Source organism: Orycteropus afer, unplaced genomic scaffold (genome assembly GCF_000298275.1).
Source record: "Orycteropus afer afer isolate SDZICR_OR568_19922 unplaced genomic scaffold, OryAfe1.0 scaffold00199, whole genome shotgun sequence".
NCBI classification, from domain to species: Eukaryota; Metazoa; Chordata; class Mammalia; order Tubulidentata; family Orycteropodidae; genus Orycteropus; species Orycteropus afer.
Genome location: NW_006921786.1, coordinates 1117679 through 1123451, shown reverse-complemented (window position 1 = coordinate 1123451; position 5773 = coordinate 1117679).

The window sequence follows — 5773 nt, the reverse complement described above, 5'->3', positions numbered from 1 at the left end:
TTTTTTTTTTTTTTTTTTCCTGTCCTGACCTTTTGCTTTCTTCATGGATGATGTTCTTGATATCATCCCACAATTCTTCTGGATTTTGGTCGTTGGTATTCGATGCATCAAATGTATTATTTAGATGGTCTCTAAATTCAGGAGGGATATAATCAAGGTCATATTTTGGCTCTTGTGTACTTGTTTTAATAGTCTTCAACTTCAACTTGAACTTGCATATGAGCAGTTGATGATCTGTTCCACAGTCAGCTCCTGGTCTTGATTTAGCAGAAGATATTGAACTTCTCCATCATATCTTTCCATCGATATAGTCCATCTGATTCTTGTGTACTCCATGTGGTGAAGTCCATGTGTATAGCTGACATTCATGTTGTTGAAAAAAGGTATTTGCAATGAACAAGTCCTTGGTCTTTTAAAATCCTATCATGCAATCTCCAGTATTTTTTCTATCACGGAGGCCATATCTTCCAACTACCAGTGATTCTTCTTTGTTTCCAACTTTTGCATTCCAATCACCAGTATAATCAACACACATTGATTGCATGTTTGGTCAATTTCAGACTGCAGAAGTTGGTAAAAATCTTCAATTTTCTCATCTTTGGCTTTGGTGGTTGGTGTGTAAATTTGAATAACAGTAGTATTAACTAGTCTTTCTTGCAGGCATATGGATATTACCCTATCACTGACAGCACTGTACTTCAGGATAGATCTTAAAACATTCTCTGTGACAATGAATGCCACACCATTCCTCAATTTGTCATTCTGGACATAGTTGATCATATGGTTGTCTGATTCAAAATGGCCCAAACTAGTCTTTTTCAGCTCACTAATGCCTAGGATATCAATCTCTATGCATTTCATTTCACTTCTGACAATTTCCAACTTTCCTAGACTCATATTTCATACATTCCTTGTTCTAATTATTAATGAATGTTTGCAGCTGTTTCTTCTCATTTTGAGTCATGTCACATCAACAAATTGAGGTCCCAAATGCTTTACTCCATCCACATCACTGAGATTAGCTCTAAGCTGAGAAGGCAGCTCTTCCCCAGTTGCACTGTGAGTGCCTTCCGACCTGAGGAACTCATCTTCCAGCACTATATTGACAATGTTTCAGGGTTATTTATAAAGTTTTCCAGTAATATATCAGGCAGTGTTTCGTTGCTATTCATAAGGTTTTCACTGGCCTATTCTGTGCGAATTGGATGGCCTCTTCCTTCTTCTGAGTCTATCTAAGTCTGGAAGCTCCACTGAAACCTGTCCACCATGGGTAACCCTGCTGGTATTTGAAACACCAGTAGCATAGCCTCCAGCCTCACAGCAACACACAAGCCACCACAGTATGACAAACTGACAGATGAGTGGTGGAATCTCTCTATAACAATTAGCTAATCCACCTTCCCCTGTTCAGTTATTGCATTCTTTCTTTTCTCTCACATGCAGTTATTTTATCCTATCGTAGCTATCCTTCTCAGTTATTACATTCTCTCTCCCATTCACTTATTCCATCCTGACATATCTTTTCCATTCTGTTACTGCATCTTATCTTATCTCTCCTGCTCATTTATCACATGCTGTGTTATTTCTCATGTTCAGTCATGCCATCCTTTTTTATGTGTACAGTCAGTTCTTCTATCCTCTCTCTCATGTTCGGTTTTTGCATCCTGTCTTATCTCTCCTGCTCAATTACTGCATTATATCTCCCATTCAATTATTGCATCTGTCTTATCCCTCCTGTACTGTTACCTATCCTATCTTACCTCCCCTACTCATTGACTGCATCTATTTTTTTATCTCTCCACTCATTGACTGCATTGTCTTATCTCTCCCATTCACTTGCTTGCATCCTAACATCCCATGTTCAGTTATTGCATCTTGTCTTATCTTCTGTGTTCATTGATTACATCCTATCTTATCTTTTATATTCAGTTATTGCATCCTATCTTATCTCTTCTGCTCAGTTATCATATCCTGTCTTATCTTTTCTGTGCACACATCCTATCTTATCTCTCACATTCAGTTGCACATCCTATCTTATCTCTCCTGTTCTTCAAAGCAAAGCCAGATTTTGGATTGATAAATTTGTTTTCCTTATTTAGAGAAAAATAGTTGTATTTATTTACATTTTACTTCTGAATTTCCCTCAACTTCACCATCTTTTATTATTATTATTATTGTTGTTGTGATTTAGGTGAAAGTTTACAGAGCAAATTCACTTTCCATACAGCAGCTCACATACACTTTGTCTCTGACATTGACTACAATTTCCCACAGTGTAACAGCTCCCCTCTCACTTCCTCCCCATAGTTACGTCTTCCCTGTGTCCTTTTCTCCCATGCACTCCTGCCCCCCAAAATGTCCCCCTGTGCATACATAGCTCTTCTATTCTCCCATGATTGATCTCTCCATGGAGTGTATCTACCTAATATAAATGTTTAGGTCATATGCCTGTCTTTTGTTTGACTGGAAGCCACAGGACTGGGTTCAATTCCAGACTTGAAGGGCAGTAATGGGCCATAGTCTCAGTGGTTCCGTCAGGCTCTTATCTGACCAGCAAACCTAGTACACCACCCCGTTTTTTTTTTGTTGTAAATTGTTCTCCCACTCTATCCAGGATCTCCTACACAGGTCCCTCTCTGAGTGGTTGACAGTGGTAGTTGGTCACTATCTAGTTCTTACAACATCATTTCTTTTTTCCAGTGCTTGCTCTTAGTTTCAAGCCCTTCAAAACCAATAGGTGACTGTTTGCAAATATAGAAATCCAAACTTATAGAAATCCAAACTAGCCACAGTTAGTACATGCAAATGAAAACATTTACTCCATTTTCCCATACAGTTGCCTCTTGCACTTTCCCATTCTCTCTTGTTGACATACACTTGAGAATGCAGGGTGGTCTTTCCTGCCTCCACTTCCAACTCTGTAGGAGATGCCAACTGTCAACAGGATAGTTGAAACTTCTAGGGTATTCTTTTCTGGATTAAAGATATTTTAGTGCCATACCCAAAACAGAGTAGAAAAAAAATTCCTAAAGATAAGCATGATATTTCACATACAAGTACTCCTTCTGAGGCAAAATGCCAGTGAGTGTTTTGATGTCTAACAGAATTGAAAAGGCAGAGAGAATTTAAGGAGATCAAAGTTATAATTAAATTTGTCTACAGATGTATTTGTATCACCATCCATCAACACATAGGAAGTGAGATGCTGAAATACTAATTAATTGATGTCTGAGTAGTGAAGCCAGTGCATGATTTCTCAACCTTCGAGAGGAAATGTCAGATAAGAACTAGAGAGAAAAGAGTAAGTTTTACAAATAAACACCAACCCTTAGGAATTAGAGTGGCCCAAAAGAATGAAATAGAATAACCAGACAGAGTTGAATGATTTTCAATACCCCTATTTTCCATGTAGACATGCTTCCCAGGAGTCCATACACCTGTGAGTTAATTATAACATCTAGCAAATGCTTCTATATTCATGCAATGGAAGAGGCAAAAGAAAATGTGCAGACAGCTTGGAGGGGTGGGATGGTGAGCGAGCAAAACTTGCATGTTCATGGGGCCAAATTAAGGATATGCCACCAAGACAGAATTCCTGAAAAACATTTTCTAGGCTCTATTTATATCCTGTAGCACAGAAAACATAAATCTCTATATATCTCTATATTTTTCAGTTATCATAAACTTTCCCTAGTTCTGTGTATCCTAGGGTAGTTTGTTTATATCATCCTGGTTTTGAATAGGGAGCTCTTGTAGCGTAGTGCCTAAGGCATTTGACTCTAATGAGAAGGCTGGCAGTTTAAACCTGCCAGCCACTCCTCAGAAGGAAGATTGGGCAATCTACTCTCTTAGTGATACTGCCTTGGAAACCCAAGGAGGGGTCACTATGAGTGGGATCCAATTCGACAGTAGTGAGTTTGGTTTGGTTCTTGTATTTTGTTTTGAATATGCCAGCTTTTGGTGGGGATGCATTGTGGCATGCTCAACAAGGAATGCCCAATGCTACATAAAGTTCCCATAAATACAGGATTTCATAAAGTGTAGGTCATTTGATAGAGTTGATGGTTCAGTGGTAGAATTCTCATCTTCCTAGTCCATCTTAGCCTGGAAGCACCACTGAAATCTTCTCAGCATCATAGCAACTTGTAAGTCTCCACTGATGGATTTGAGGTGCATTGGCCAGGAATTGAAACTGGGTCTTCTGAATTCCATACAATGGGATTCTGAATTCCGTACAATTCCATACTGCATAAGGTCAATTCTCCCAGTAAAAGCTAATATTGAAGAAAGGTTGGACAATCTACTTCCATAGTGATATTGCCTTGGAAACTCAAGGAGGGGTCGTTATGATTCAGGGCCGGCTCGACGGCACATAACAACAACAACAACAAATATCAGTCCAAGCACTGCTCTAGGTATTTTACTGTTGTCGATGAGTGCTCACACACATTCTGACTCACAGTGATCCTAAATGACGGAGTAGAACTGCCCCATAGAGTTTCCTCGTTCGTAATCTTCACGGAAGCAGATTATCAGGTCTTTTCTCCCAGGAGCTGTTGTTGTGTTCAAACCACTGATCTTTCAGTTAGCAGCTGAACACTTAATGATTGTACTATCAGAATCTCTTCTAAGTATTTTCAAAACTCTATACAAAAATCCACAAGAGAAGTAGATAACCTGAATAGGCCTATATCTATTAAAGAAATCATGTAATCCCCAGGAACCATATGAGGTAGGTTTTATTATTATCATCCACACTTTGAAGATAAGGAAATTGAAGCTCAGGCAGGGCAAGTGATTTGCTCAAGGTCATACAGTCAGTTAATTGGGAGAACTGGGATTGTGAACCAAAGTAGTCTGGCTCTAGAGCTTATGAAGTTATGCTATACAAACTCTCAGGTTCCCACTGTTTCACAAATCTGGAGTTCTAACTATATTCTCATATCCCAGACATATGGCAAATTCTTTAATATCCTCAAAAAAAAAAAAAAAAAAAAAGCCCTCGTTATTTCTGAGGCAACATACATCTGCTTTGCTTTTATTGCCTCTAGGGAAACTTACCTTCACACTTTTTGAGGGGAATTTGATGACTCAAAGATGACTCATCCTACAGAGGTCAACCAAAGTGACTCTCCAATTTCTCTTATGAAGAAGGAGAAAAAGGAAAACACAAGTTTAATTTCCATAAAGCCTTATTTATTTATTTTAAATTATAGAATACCTTAAACTTAATATATAAAAACAACATTCTGATTTTCTTTCCCCAAGGCTACTTTCCATAAAGATGACCCCATCCTTCCAATTGTTCAGATCTCAAGCCTTAGGGTCTTGACTCTGGTCTCTAATTTTCACAATCCACATCAAATATATTAGCTTTACCTTCAAAATATAGACTGGATATGAAAATTTATTACCTTAATCTTTAATCTGAATGAGATGGGAAGCCAGTGGAGAGTTTTAAGAGGGGCAACGTGAAATTCAATCCTTCTCAATGCAGTCAATAGCAATTTTTAAAGGCTTTGGCATTCCTCCCATTGAGGGGTGTGATCTATGTCCTTTCTTCTTAAATTTTGTCCAGCTTTAATGTTGGGCATCCAATAGGCATAGTGAAAGTGATGTTATATAACTTCCAAGACTGGGTCATAAAAGATGATGCAGTTTCTGTCTCATTGTTAAGACACTTACTTTTAGAACTCTGAGTCACCATGTAGGAAGTTGAAGGTTGTGAGAAAGATCAGGCCACATATAAAATCCATATTATGGGTGCTCCAAA